Genomic DNA, 16009 nt, shown 5'->3' with positions numbered 1-16009 from the left:
GATTAATCGATTTTTGCCCATCATACGGCTAACATTATAATTGAATTGTTCACGTGCAAAACGAGGACAATAACAGCAATTGTGCAAACTGGATCTTTCAGTAATTACACGGCAGTTCCAAGGTTATTCCGTGCATTGCATTCTGTGAAAACCTACTATGAGCCTGAATAGGAAAATGCAGAAAATCTATATGAAAATATATGAAAAGTGTTCAGAACATTTGCAACTTAGTGCTGTAAAGTTCTTCGAAATTGCTCTTTTGTTTAACTCGCACAGAAAATCATCTGTCTCGCTCTCATTAAAATAGTGCACTGTTTGCCAGCTAAAATTTTGTGATGAAGAGAACAGTCCAGAATCGATCTATTACGAAAGCTTGTTCTAAGAGGAAACTGATGTCTTCGTGCAGGAGGTGCAGAATCGCACTTGGAATTAAATTAGCTTGGGAGGAGATAACACGTTTGGTTAATGAACTGCACTGGTCCTAAGAAATCCATCGTCCTGTGTTCAATGATATCAGGGCGAAAAGCCAAGCAGAAGCAGAGGTGATCGAAGGGAACGATCAGCTTTAATAGAGGTATATCCTCCAGTCGGTTTCTAACATCTGCAGGAGAAGCAATTGCTTTTCTGACTTTAATGACAACCACACCACAGCCACATAGCTAGAATTAAAAATGTACTTCAAGTCAAAGCAGCTAACATTAACAGACAACGTAGGGAAGCTTTCAAATGGAACCTGTTCGTGCTCACAAGGTGTGCAATTAGCACAGAACATCAAAGTGATTTGCGCCTCTGACCTGTTCTGAGAGCAGGGTCAAGGCGAGCCTAAATTTCTAAAGCAGTTTCCTTCCAGCGAAGATCATGAAAAGAGAATTCAAACTGAACAGATTTCTACACACAAATGCTGCTGTATTTGAGAAGACAATGGAAATGTGACACAGACAGAGATGGACAATGTGTAATCTTCAGAAGCACTGGCTAATATCTTCAGGGCTGCAGCTCTTATTTTCATAATCAATAATCTACTGAAATTATCCGCCTAAAATATCATATTAAGTTTATCCAACAGTCAGTAAAAAGCAACAGTATTTTATTTACAGTGGCATGAAACTAAGGGAAGCAAGGAGCAAATTCTCCTGCGTCAGATGCTGTTACTGTCAATGATACTTTAAGTATAGCCAGATTTTTAGTATTTCCACTTAATAACTAAGCATGTTTTTGTTATAACTTTTCTGTAAATCAATCTGTCACTCACTTCAGCACCACATACATTTTCCTTTTCCTCTGCAAAGAGTATGTCAGCTATTCTTATCTCAGCTTTAATCATCAAAAGTGAGCACATTTAATTAGAAAAACATCTGTTGTTGCAGCTCAAATCATTGCAGACACTGGGGTACATGTCAGACAGGGGTGAGATAGCAGATCTGGAATCCTTGTCGTAAACATTACAGTGAGGGAAACATAGCATTAGAAAAGTACAGAGACCTGGACGCATGTAGCCTTGAATACCTACAACCTACAGCACAGGCTCAAATCTCAGTGTTGCCACTGAGTAGAGTCTTGACAGGTGATTGGTAGCCTTTTTCTTGAACTTTTTTCTGTGTAGTCAGGAAAGCCACAGTGCCTTCAAGCTTATATAGAGTCTTAGAGCTTACAGAAGTATTAAAGCTGTGGGATCATTCACAATACTGTCAATGTGTTATTTCCGCATGGTTTCCCATTTATACAAAAAAAAAAAAAAAACGCTGCACCTTCAGGTTAAGTAAGTTTCACATTGCACTCCTTGACGATTACACCCATTCATATTTCAATCATGAATTATACATGTAGACTATAAGGTATGGTTCAAAAATTGCAGTGCAAACAAAAATTCATGACGCGCATGCTGAAAGATTTGCAGGAACTCCGTCTGCTGTCTCGAAAGTAGATCATCAACCAAGAGGAGTGAGCACTTAACAGGGAATACAGCGGTTCACGGTCAGGGAGATGTTCATATTCTTGATGTTCGCTGTTTGCTAGCATTCCAATGACAGCTGCAAGCCTTCTTTTCCATCTGTTTCAACACTTATTCCACCAAATTTCTGAAAAGTTTACTTCAGCTATTCATCTGCAACATGTCTACTTAGACCTGAAGCGACTAATTCAGCTCCACGACACGAACCGTCCTCCGAGGCTCTCATTACATTTTGATATTTCAACATTTTACATGGTTGAAATATTGAATTCCAGGGAACAAAGGCTTATTTGTCTCCAGGCATTTTAGTGCCCAGAGCATAACAGCAGTACATCATAATAATCATCAATAATTTCAGAAATGCAAATACATCTGCACTTGTGGGGAGATCATATTAGCCAGTTCAGACCATTAAAATCAGAGACATGATCAATAAAACACACCCAGGGCTGTAGTACAAGTCAGGGCAGACTACAGTGACAGGTCTCTGCTGTGTATCCACATCACTGCTGACGTGGGTGGCACACTGGGACACTTCTGAATTGGAGAGTGACATCTCCAAACTGTATCACCCCGCCACATCTCAAGTGCCAGTCAAATGTTGGAAAGAAAAGTCAACTTAAGCTTGAGCTAAGGATCTTTTGACATTCGGTGCCAATAAAGGAGTCTTGACCACTGCGGAGAAAACACACTAATATGCTGCTTTTCTGAAGTTTTTCCTCGGAGTGATTTCCTGTTCCAGGTCACTTATAGAGGCACACAAATAGAGGTCAGTGTTTTTCTGGTGAGGACTGTCTCAGTGTGATTTTAGTGGAGTCGCAATCACCATCAATTGCCCCTGAAAATCTGTCAAATACTTCCAAATCCATTTCCTTCGAGAAATAATGACGCGCAAAGACCTTTCCACCTTTCAAAATGTTAGAGCAAAACTCTGTAGTGAATCTGACTGCAAGCCCCAGTACAAACACACTGCAGGCTGCATACTGTACATTACTTATTTCAGTTAACTAACTCCAATATTGTGCAATATATAGCACAAACCATGCAACATCTCTGCATGGAACATCATGACAGCTGCACTAAATCTGAATACATTTTAACATAAGGCATGGCTTTTATTAAGGAAAGATGCTTCTACCTATTGTATATCCACATTGTTGGATAAGTCGAAAATAACCAGGTTAAAGACAGCGACAAAATGACCACGTCCAGGCTAAGGAGAGAGGGTTTGATTGACCGTCCCTACACATGGACCTAGTTTCCACCATAAGATTATCTGGCACAGATCAACAGTTTTGAGGTTGATCAGGATTTCTTTCTTATTCAAACTGAACAGTCATCTACTGCACAGGAAACACAACTAGGTATTAGTTTGTTCTTCTTTATTGTCCTTGCTTGAAATAGATGAACCATCTAATTGCACCTTGATACAATGATGACAAAATCTCATTCATCTGAACTGCAGACATCTGAAATGGTCTGCTAAACAAACAGTGCCTTCCTGGAATGCCTAATTACTCCATTTGAGAAACGGACGAGGTCTTGAATACCTGTACTGCATCATCTGTACTTCTCTTCAAACTCAATTCACTATTTAACATGAATACAACATTCTTAAATGTAAAAAGAGTTTTTTTTTGTCCCTGGATACAAAACAAAAAAGTCTTTTAGGGACTTCAATCAGCAGCTAAATGCAACTAATGATAATGGGAAGCCACATCATTATTTCCTCATTTAACAATTGGAAATCACTGAGAAAACAACATCCACTGAGCAGCTGCAACACGTGTCTGTTAACTGATTGGCAAGTTACCAAATTCATATTTAAAATCTGTTTCTCAGCGAGGAATTCATGCAATGTACTGTGTTGTTTGTGAATGTGGATATGTAACCCTGACTGATTAATTACATTGAAAAGCCAATATATAAATGTTAACATTTGCATAGAAACCGTTCATACGGACACTTAAATATATCCCCTGGGTTGTCTTCATTCTCCAGAGGCTTACTGTGTATCATGAGGGTGCCCTTGAGCCAGACACTTCAGATTGGAGTGCGACTTCAGCACCTCACAGGTTGAATTGTGTGTGAGACATAATACTCCAGCATGCAAGCTCAGGAGTTCCACTTTATTGTTGAATACCTAAAGGTAAAAATGTGTATGTTTTTTTACGAGGAGACAAAACAGATTAACTCAAACCTGCTGTTGTTCATGTGTAAAGCTTCAGGCCTCCAGTTTCATGGCGGTGTGGTGTGGCTGAACGTGTAAAACTGACAGTAACAACTTAACAAATGATGTGTCTCATTTAATCCATTCCCAAACCCAAGTCTGCATAACAATATGAAGCCAGAATGTGATATTTCTTATTGATTCTGCCTAATATACACAAGGCTGCATGAAAAATGAAAGCAATATGCAGGTGGGAAAAACTATGTGGTGAAACAAATTCAACTATCAGGGTACTCGTTCAGCTGTTTCATCACCATCACACCCTGTGTGATAAACCTATGTCCTGATTTACAACATATCTGGTTTAGTGACTTTCCAGTCAGCTTAATACACTAACAATTCATAATAATAATTAATATATGTACTTTATAATGACAACATAATATTTTAAATACAAACATGTATATAATTTTTCCAAAGTAAACTTTCTTATTAGTATTCCATTTTGTCCATTGAATGTGATGACAACCGAGCAAACTCCATCCTCTGATGAGGACCGTGGGATGAATAGGAATGGAAAAGCTGATACGCAGACCTGCACGAGGACTTCTTTTCTCAATCTTTGAAAAGAGATCACTCAGAGCAACAAAGGGCGTTATATACACCTGTTTCCACAGGCTGAGCGCTTCTCTTCATGACAATTAAACTGAACTTTATGTGTAAAATCACTGAAGCACACCTTGAACCTTCTGGACTGCTATTCAGTGAAAATCCACCTCTGCTGCCAGCACAAAATACTATTATAATGTTAATAGCTAATCAAAATGCCATTTTGACAAGGTGTGTTGATTTTCAGAATTCTACTGTTACTTGTGCTGTTTCCTTCAATCTAAAAAAAAAAAAAAAGAAAAATGACCATTGATTAAGAAGAACTCCCTGAGAGAAATAACAGAAAATTTATATAACCACCGTGGATAATATGACCTCGCTACTATACCTTCATTTCCATGTCTTGTACTAATTTACTCTTTACTCTGAAGATAATCCTCTTTCTAACATAATTAAGACACACTGGTTAGTCTGATGCTCCATAAACCCTTTGTATGCCCCACTAAGCTCCTGACGAGGGAGATTTTGTAGTTTTATAATACAACCAAGGGCAACTGCTTCTTTTTTTTTTATGTGAAATTTAAAGTTATTTTGAAACTGTAAGTAAGTAAAAGCATAATGCCACACACACCTCAACATACAGCTTTTACATAGCTAATATAACTTGATGAGCATTATTATTATGAGCATAAATTTGTATTAAGGAAAATGCCACTGAGTTTTAAAACATACTATCTGTCACTCATGCCGTCTAAGATAGCCCATTCAGTCGTGGAAAATTCTCCAAAATGATCCAAAGCCTGTGACAGAATCAGGAACAAAGCGTGCTGTTGCCTGTATTTTATCGACAGTTATCAACAGAGAGCAGCACGCTGCTCAGGGTATATTTGTAACATTCTTCTGAGTCATCTCAGCCTGTCTATTCAGTCCTTTAATCTTGATTCAGACAAAGAAAATAACAATGCCCTGTGGGGAACGCAGTTTTATCGAGCACTTATATTGTACTAAATGAGGGAGGAAAGATGGCTCTCACACAACAACCACACCCAGTGGAGCACAATACACCTCTGAAAATGTGCTGTGGATATTCATTTGAAAAGAAAAAAAAAAAAAAATCCACATTTACTTGAGTTGTACTATCAAGAGGAATCGTCGACCTGATCTCATCCTGAGATTGCTTGGAAAGAAGATGTTTTCAGGTCTTATATAAGTACATTTAATAATGCAGCACTCCCAATGCTCAGATCCCCCCCGGAAGTTGGCTGCTGTGTGGCGTCGCTCTTATTAAGCACTCAATTAAAGCCATTCCCAAGGAGAAGCCGTGTGCAACAATGTTTGAATTAGGAAACGTTGCAGGCTCAGACAGTCTGTGACAACTTACCCCAAAGGACCGCGGTGCCTTGAAACCAAAGGCCTAGAAGTGACAGAGCAGTATAAAGCATTGCTAAAGCAGATAAATTATTCTAATATGATTGGATTACAAATGGGGCATTTACAGAACCAATGAGACTAGATAAATACAGCAGGAAATGGAGCTGTCTCAACGAACCATCTTGGATCTTTTTTTTTTTTTTCCTTCAGTCTAAATATTAAAAATGAACGGTGAGATGGGACTAGGTAGACAACACTGAGGAGCTCTGCTATATTATCGTCAAGTGTACTCATCCCTGACAGTTGTGGGCTCCCAATTCACAGCAGTGTGAACATGGTATTTAATCTATAGAGTTTTGTGCATGAATGTTCCTTTTTTTTTTGCTCGACACTTGCACGACCTTCAAATTAAAGGGACAAACGTAGCATAAAGAGCAACAACAACCAGACGTTGCATTTTTATTATTGCTAACCTGACACGGGGTGAGGGCGATGGTGGAGCAAGGATTTTTCAAACTGAAATACGTTGTGGTGTCGCGATACAGATGTTAAATTCTGTGACTATTTCACAAACTGCTGAGACTCTGTCGAAATAACACTTATTTATGTTCTTCCTTAGACTGAATTAAGCAGGAACTCCTCATCCTCTTGGAAGTGCACCGCAGTACAGTAGGTGGACGCCTTGCATGCAGCCTCATGCAGATAAAAGATTTGTTTAAATGAAATCCAGTCTGTGCTGTACAGGAAACCGTCAAACTGAAGGCACCTCGTTTAGGAAAACTGCCTCCTGACGACTTTTCCTGCAGTAACTGTATTTTTTTTTAGCAGTTATAGTTCCCAAAAAAGAAACCAAAATTCACTAAATTGCATCAGCTAGTAGCCTCGCGCTGAGTTCTCTACATTACTTTTTCCTTCCATGCTGACTCTATAAAGCACAGTCACTTTGATACAGTGAAAACAAAATTCATCTTTTCTCCATTTGCTCAATAGTGTGCTGAGACTCCTGGAATACAGCCTAATCATAGAGTAACTATCATACCTTTTTTTAGAGTTTGGTGGAGGAACAAACGTGTAATTTTCCAGCATTCTGCTTGACTGGCAAGATTTCTTCACCACTCACAGCTCAGCTTGTCAAACAACTCCATTATGCCAGATTCAAACAAGTAAGGCATGGCATACATAAAACCACAGTGCACTCCGGTAAAGGAGCATCGGGGGCCTGCAGCTTCCTCATCCATTACGGTGTTGTGGAAAATCTCACAGCGCTGTTTACTTTAAAAATCCAGCAGAGTGAAGCAAAAAAGCAGCTGTGCTTAACAACTGACACCAGACATTTGTTGTTTTTTGCTGCTTGTTACCTCTAAGAAGTGATTTTAACCCGGTCAGCAAGGTGCTGAGTTGTCGACTGGAGTGTATGCAAGGATGAATTATGCTCGACAGCACTGGTTCCCCGGGGGTCCAGAGCCCAGCAAGGGGTCATGAGATGCACCTAAGGGGTCAAAGGATGATTCGGGTAGGAAATAATAAGACAATACATTTTCTCTAATTCTTGTAAAATACTGCAAGTTAGGGTTTCAACTAACTATTATTAGATTCACCGGCTGATTATTTTGTTTGTCTGTGGATTGATCATTTTGTCAGAAAATGTCAGAAAATAGTGAAAAATGTCCATCACAGTTCCCCAAAGATAAAAACAACAGATTCAAATTAGTTGATGAAATGAGTTGATTGACAAGACACTAATCAGCAACTATTAAAAAAAAACAAGACAAATGCTTAAAAATGCTGGGAAAAAAAAAAAAAAAACATGTCATAGGACCAGCTTCTCAGAAGTGAGAATTTGCTGCCTTTCCTTGCCTTACATTGTAGTACATTTAATATATTTGGGCTTTAGACTGACAGACCATGACATCTGAAGATGTCACCTTGGGCACTGTAAATAATGTGAATTTCCTCACGAAATGGATGTTTTTATAGGTTTTCACATTTAAGACGCTGAAACCACACATGTATTTTGTTACTGCTGCTTGAAAAACGATTCAAATTATGAATCCATTATTAAAATAGCTGCTTGTAAATATTCTGTTGAATGACTAATCAATTCTGCTGAATGCCTAATCACTTCATTGTATAGTAGACCAGAAACCAACTGTTTCAGGCTTCGAAAATGATTATAAGTTGCAGCAAGAAGAAAAAATCTAGGTTGCACTGCTTTGTGATGAGAGGGTCACAAGCAGAGAAGGTTGGGAACCACTGCTGCCCAGAATAGCTTCAACAACAGTTATACTCCTTAATAACAATCCTTTAGAACGGACTGTCCAGCCCAAAGTGTAGCCAGAGATGTAGAATACAGATGGACGAAAGGTGAAAGGTCAAGCAACAAGTCCTACTACCCCCAACTCCCAGCATGCCTCCATACAGTTCAAAGAGCTGACAGACTGCTGGTGTAATGTCAGCACTTACAGGATATCCTCCTGTGGCAGAACGAGTCAATGTGAAGAGTGCTTCAGCCACACATGGAGCGTTCTCCATCATATCTCACATACATTCAAACACTTAGTACAAAACAAAAAAAACACTCTCCCCGTCTTCTGTTCCTTGAGCTAGCTTTCCTGGAGAGACATGAAATAAAAATGGCCTTGATGACACATTGCCTCGATACTTCCTGCGGAAACCATGCGATGAAATTTTTATGCCGCGCCTCTAAATGCACCTATCCCAGGATATTTTTAATGTCACTTCTGTGCCCTGTCACTTCTGACAGGCTTGTTCCCTTCCAGGATGTCGGCAACCACGAAAGGGCTGTTTTCCTGTGAGGTTGTATCTGGGCAGCCTGGGCCACATCACGTAGCCGGCCGATACCCAACTCAGCCTCCTCAATCTGCCTGCAAATAACATGACTTTATACTCTCAAATCGCATGCAGGTACTTCACATTCACTTCTGTGGAGAGCAGATCCGTACTCAGGTGATCTTTGTTGTCATCCATAGGTGACTGTTGTCATGGTAACAAAAATAAACACGTGGTTCACGTGAAATGGTCAGTTATGTTCCATATATGACGTTAAGTTAAATACCTGACATCCACTAACGTACTGAAGTGCTGCTTGTTAATTAACGTTGATTTCTGGCGTCACATGGGACCAGAGCAGCCGTCTCCTGGGTGAGAGTCCTGCGTTTGATGTTTCTCACCCTTCATACTACGTCTCCTGCCTTTTTCATCCCTGGTATTTGGACACATCTGCTTTCCTTAGGAGTTAATGGGAAGGACTGCCGAATCACTTGCACGCAAGTGATTGGACTTTGCCGTGTGTGCTGCATGCAATTTCACTGTGTAAAGTCCTGTTATTTGTGCGCAGATTGAAAAGACTGGGCTCGGATACCATCAGCTGCCAGTCAACATGCAGTTAATTGAGCTCCAGTTGGTGTCTGTAGTATCTTGATCAATACAGCTTCCTGTGAGAAGTTTTGATCATTTGGTAGTTAAATTAGTAGTACAGTCTCTCCACTCCCCAGACTTTAATTTGGTCATTTTTTTTCTAAATCTTAAATATTTATGCTTAGAGCTTGAGAGTCTCTGCTCTCTTGTCTCTTTTGGAGAGCTATTGTACACTTATGTTCACAAGTCAAGACTGAGCTGTAGAATAATCTTTCTCAATCTCTTTCAAGTGAAGTTTCTTTTTTTTTCCTGCATAACCTTTGGCCTATGCAACAGATCACACATTGAGCTCCCGGACCTGGTCCTCAGTCAGACTTTTAAGTCTGGCTTACTAGTGAATGAACAAAGTACGTACATCATCAGATAGATGCTCATTTTGCCATGAGTGCCATTAGGTGTTATCAACAGACACATCCTCTCAGACTGTGTCTGTACATGCCAGGTTTAGCCTCTCTTGTGTTACGGAGCAGAGACAGTCTACGGGAATCAATCTCAGTTATCATTTGAGAGGACAGTTTCGGCAGAACTTGGCACATCATGATGTGCTGAAGCTGCACAGATGCTCATATCTATTAACATATTAAAGCAGACTTAGCTGGATGGCATTTGCTGGTCATCAGATTCCAGGCCCAATAACCACCAGACAGCTTATGTACTGACTGACACATGCACTGATAAACTCCATTAGTGATACAGTGACTAAAGGCTGATTCATTCTGATCTCCACTCAGGAGCATCATGAGGCAGCAAACTACCAAAACAAACACATCCACGACTTTCAATGAAGAATGAGTTTGGGGTTGCTTTAATCCTAAAAGTGCATAATTTAAGGGTTTCCACTATTAAAGACTGAATTTTAAAGACGCACAGCAGCGCCGTGTTTGCGCTGGAGCTCAAGTTTTCCGGTTTAATCCCGCGGTATCCAGGACACGACGGGTACCCGTGTCCTCGGTAGGTGGTCATCAACGGCAGCGGCGGCGGCATAATCAGCAAAATCCGACAGGGATTATTTATAGGAGGGTCAACGACGGAGGATTACTAAACATCTGCACTGATCGGAGAGACGCTCGCACACACTCGCAGATTACTTTGCTTTCCACCATGATAGTCCCACAACAAAGTATACGCGGGCAAATGGGATCAGCAGAGGGTGAAATTCAGAGAAGGCAATCCCGGCTGCTGCCTCCCCTGTTCCCCACAGCGTCAAGGTTTTCATGTAATCTGTGAAAAGTTAGGATGTAGACTGAGCTTTATGCGTCTGGGCTGATTCTACTGCTGAGCGGAGCTGATGGAGGTTTAACTTAAGGGATGCTAAAGTTACAGTATGGAAAAGAACGGAATAATAATAATAATAATAATAATAATAAAATCTTACCTGTGCTCACAGCAGTAATGTCTCCGAGGAATTCACAGCCTCAGATTAATCCGTATTTTGTCACTAAACAAAATTCTGCACTCAGACATCACTGTCGAGTCGCGGCGGCGCCCCCGGCCAAAAATATCCGTGTGACCTGCGCGCAAAGATGCTGCTCTTTCTGTTGTGCAGCGCTACATTGACAGGCTGCCCTGCGCTCTGCTCTGCTCTGCTTTGCTGTGCTGCTCTGTGCTGCTCTGTTCTGTTCTGGGCTGTTCTGCTCCACTACTGCACCTCCATGCCTGCCTCTCTCGCTCTCAGTGTCAGTAGCACAAGTAGCTGACGGCGTGGCGTCTCGCAGGTTGCATATTGGAAAGTGAAGCCTCGGTGTGCTCACTCACTCACGATGCGTCAAGTGGCTCTGCCTCCCTGCCTCCTTCCCTCCCTCCCTGCCTCCTCGAGCCGTGCTGGAGCGGGACGCACGCACACGCGCCCGGCGGAGAAAGGAGGAGAGAGGCTGAGGGAAGAGGAGAAAGAGAGAGCGCTGTCTTGTCTGCCCCCCCCTCCCCACCACAGCGACCAGCCTCCTCACTGCTCCGGCCATCCAAGCGGAACAGACTTCCTCCTCCTCCTAATACTATTTCTTCCTCACCTCCTCCCTCCTCCTCCTCCTCCAGCTGCTGGGATGTCCAAGCAGTCAGAGATGTTGATTGACCATACACCTTTCAGCTGGCTTGTTATGCTGGAGTGAACAGTTTAGTGTGCACTCTCCAAGTTTTTTTCTTTTCTTTTCTTTTTTTTTTTTGGAGTAAACATAGTATGAAATTTTCAAATTTTTGCATTGTTATTGCTCAAGTTTTTGTCTTTTAATTGGCATTTAAAGTCATAAAAAAGTGCAACAAATCACAGATAGAGCACAATACCCCCGCCATGTTTCCGCTCCAGCAGAGCCTCATTCCCACAGCACCACCCAGCAACCAAACACAATCGGCTTCACAGTTCCACAAAGAAACTCAATGTGACATAAAGCATGGGTTCAACAAACAATAAAAAATTCAATTCAATTAAAAAAACATAATAAAAAAAAAATAGATTAAAGTTTAGTAAATTACGAATGAAATGGGGTAACATCAGTGGCATTCATTGTTTCTATACAGGTTAAAAATGTTTGCCATATAACAGAGCATTTCTGAGCACGCACTGATGTGGAATAATGAATTTATGCCAAAGTCAAATGATGTGTAAGGTCTTTAATCCATAGCTTAAAGGTTGGAGGGAATGTTTCCTGCCATTTAAGCAGTGTAAGTCATCGAGCTAAAAGAGATGCAAAAGCTGTTGTATTTTTCTGCCTTTCGACTAAGATGGATAACTTGTGGAGCTACTCCAAACACTGCAGCAGTAGCAGAAGGTTCAATGGGTACTTCCACAACGTCTGAAAAGGTTTGAAACATTGATCGCCAGAAACTATTTAGTTTTTGGACAAAACCAAAAACAGTGAAAGGGCGGCTTGCGCTTGCCTGCAGCGGTCACACAGGGGATCAACACTATAGGCGTGAACTTAGTTAATCTTACTTTAGACCAGTGAAGACTATGTAAAACCTTGATTTGGATAATTGTAAGGTGTAAGCAGATTGAGGAGGAATGTGTCCAAATGTATCTGAAGCCTTCTTCCACACTTCATCAGGAAACTCCCCAAATCTTAGAGTTCCAAATTATTTGAGTGTAGCAAGGAATAATAAGGAACACCCCCCCCCCCCCGAACACTTTTTTATTCAGTGTTAAATTCCAAAATCTATGGGTGTTGAGCAGGGAAGAAATACAAGCTTCGGCAGTACATTCATTGTGGTTGTACTGATTCTTCCTCCTAATGATAAACCCCAAAGTTTCAGCTCTTGTTTCGGACAAATGAGGACTAATCAGCTTTTAATAGGTCTTTAAAGTCCAACCTGGTCTCATTCTCGCTGCATCAAATACCATTGCTTTGTCACGGGCATCCTTCAGCATCTGCATGAGATGCACCACACTTTCAACTCAACTAACTCCACTGTAATATATGCATATGCATCTATGTTAGAGGAACTGCTCCGGCAACAAATTCTCAACCCAGCGATGCAGCTGTCACAAAGCCTACGTGGTTAAGGTTGTGAAACAATCACAATTTATTAGCTTTAGGCACCAAAACTGCTTGCTTAGGTTTAGGAAAAGATTGTCCACTTGTGATTTCTCACGCGACACAAACTGTCTTGCTCTCTATACCACGTCACCTTGCTCTGATTGTCTAATGTTGACGTACTTTGTTTTACAGTAGAGTTAGTTGAAAGCCTGGTGCCACACCGAGGGGCGTGACAAAGCGTCTGTATTTGACACACTGGGGATGAGAGAGCTCTAAAGTCATGTGTGACCCAGTTTCCTGAGTACTTGAATTTGCGTGTACTTACTTTAAGGGGAAATTAACCAAATGCAATTAACTTGGCTGCAGTTTTCAGCTACATTATCTCGCTCTTTTGTAAATTAACTTTATATCCCCATATTTTGTGAATGTCTTCGAGTAGACTAAATGTTTTTGTTAAGCTAATTAAGGGGTAGGGTAGGTATAAAAGCATGTCATCAGCATAAGGGGATGCTTCATACTTTTGAAAGCAATGTGGGAAATAGGAGCGATTGCTGTTAGTTCAGACAGTCGGCAATGAGGACGAATAGAGCACCATTACACAAGAGACAAATCTTGAACCAAAAAAAGATAATGCCACAACGCCCAATCAAATGCCTTCTCAGCAAGCAATATTAAAGGGTGGGATCATGAGGGATAACAGATAGCTGTCATAGATCAAAAAAAAAAAAAAAAAAAAAAGAGTTGCGACTTTTAATAGAGCCTCTTTTTAGGGATAAGTGAAATACCAGTCACATGGTGACATGTAATGACTGATTCTCAGATATGGAAAGTAAAATAGGGGCCAGAAACCTTTCAAATTTTGAAGATAAAAATGTGTTTTTGGCTAACCCTAACGTACTGACTGCGCAAGTGGAGACTTTGAGACCTCTTTAAAAACTGAACACCCGAGGAGTACTAGTGCATAGTGCCAAAAAAAACCCAGAAAGCCTCTTCCTTGTGCCTCCAGACGGAGCGTATGAAGTCTGATAAACTGCCTCAAGTGATGCCACTTGAGTCACAGAGGAGTTAGAAGGAACTGAGCTGACCAGACCTCTTCAGCCCACTCCTCATCTCTGCCTGAGGATACATTAGTGGCAGTTGCATCATGGGTAATGTAGGTGCCAGGTTCGTGGATGGGAGGATGCAGATCTTTGTATCTCCTGCATTGATCTTAATTCATTTCTTTTAAACTGTCCACTGTGAGTCCAACAATGTCATAGGAGCGTGATGCTAAACTGAGGAGAACCATTTCGTTTGTTTTATCAACACACTGACACGTGATACTGTGACTTTTCTAATTCTCTGAGAATTTTTTATTAAAAACGGCCAACCCAAAACATGTTATCTCTATTTGAACTCCTTAAATAAAATGGATTTTCATAAACTATATATCTGCGTGGCACTATTCTAACTACACATCTCAAATGCAAGTCTGTTATCTGTTATTTGTTACTGGAGACTTTTAATGGTTTGTTCATGAGAGTTCTAACGGGGAGTTAGACCCTTGACCCCAAACACGAGTAATATCACTTTGTAAGACAACATGCTGTTGTGAAGGATTTTTTGGCAAACAAAATGAAATATGTTATATATTTGTACAACTTGATCTATCAGGTTGCATATGCTTCTACATATACGACAGATACAACATTAAATATGGGCTTATTTAATGTAATAGCAATCCTTCATGACCGTGTCTATATTTTGCAACTTCAAATGTGAAAGGTCAGTTTTGTGGCATACAAAAGGTTTACCAATTCAAGACCTTTTCTAAATATGTAGTCAGTTTTAGTCAGGCCAGTAGAAAATAAAAACAAATATCTGAAGAAAAGCGCAGCCTGTACAAATATTAAGGAGGTAAAGAGCATCTGCTTTTTCAACAGTTCTCCAAACAAAAGTGTATTTGCAGCAAAATCCAGTAATATCTCACTTTTGTGCTTGAAAAGTCAGTGTTTTTACTCTTTCCAGTGTGGCCCTAAAATGAGCATGTATTCACGTCTTTTTCTAGGTCATATTTAACAACAAACACCCTCTCAGGTATGTGGGACAGTATCTCATCAAATGAGGCAGGCCTGTAGTCTGATGTCTATCTATTAAAAAGTCCTCAAAAGAATGACAGAATGAAAGAAAAAAAAAAAAACTCTGGGTTTCTGCCTTGTCTTACAACACTTCAGTAACAAGTCTGCAAATGTCTTTTTTTGAAAAATCCCAATCTCTCCTGCGCTCACAACAATTTGGGATTCAGGAGCGCACTTCTCCCAGCAGGAGTCATTCAAGTGTTTTACTCATGCTTGGCTTTTTGTGCAAACTCAGAGACCACCCACGGGACCAAGAGAACAATTTCCATATGCCTAGTTTCCTTGAGGAAAGAACTACTGCAGTCTCATAATAATACATGAATTTTACTTAAAGAATATATTATCTGGTTATGACACTAATATGGTGAAGCTGTAATAGGTTTCATGATAGTGACATGAACAACAGTAAAGTGACTATGATCTGTCTCTTGAGTGCCACAGGTACAGTAAGTTCCTATAGTGATTCCACATAGCCTAACACCACCCAGTGCTCCCATTCCAGTGAATGAAGAACACACAGTGTTAAATGAAGTTTTCCTACAAACAATACTGGCTAATCACTCGTCTCTCTGCTTCATGTGGATAAATCACCTCACCACCATTCAACATGTTCTCTGACCATTCAGACAGGATTCCCTTCGATTAAGCCGGATTGCCTGAAATGATCAATTTTCGCCACTGATATTGACGTGGGATGCAGGGGCGGGAGGTCAAACTGGTCCATAACCTCTCTGCATCTCCACCTCAATCAATAAACTGATTCTAGTAACACCAGTGAATCCATCTGTATTCACCGATTTCAGCCCGCACTCCATGGACTGTCACAACGGTGGCATGTGTGTGAACACTGAACACAGACATTTACATAATAACACAGGCTGTCAGA

At 40.6% G+C, this 16009-nt stretch overlaps 1 protein-coding gene across 2 annotated transcripts in view; it reads right to left on the bottom strand.

Moving 5' to 3' along the window:
* The window catches only part of cntn4 (contactin 4), a 137734-nt gene extending 126325 nt beyond the window's left edge, over positions 1-11409 (bottom strand). For both annotated transcript variants that reach the window (XM_076753139.1, XM_076753147.1), the window contains exon 1: positions 10915-11409. The gene's annotated coding sequence lies outside the window, so the exon portion shown is untranslated. The remainder of the gene's footprint in view (positions 1-10914) is intronic.
* Between the last annotated feature and the right edge of the window lie 4600 nt (positions 11410-16009).

The sequence above is a fragment of the Chaetodon auriga genome, chromosome 2 (assembly GCF_051107435.1).
Source record: "Chaetodon auriga isolate fChaAug3 chromosome 2, fChaAug3.hap1, whole genome shotgun sequence".
Lineage (NCBI taxonomy): Eukaryota > Metazoa > Chordata > Actinopteri > Chaetodontiformes > Chaetodontidae > Chaetodon > Chaetodon auriga.
Note: the sequence above shows the minus strand (reverse complement) of the source record. Positions and strands in the feature narration are given on the sequence as shown.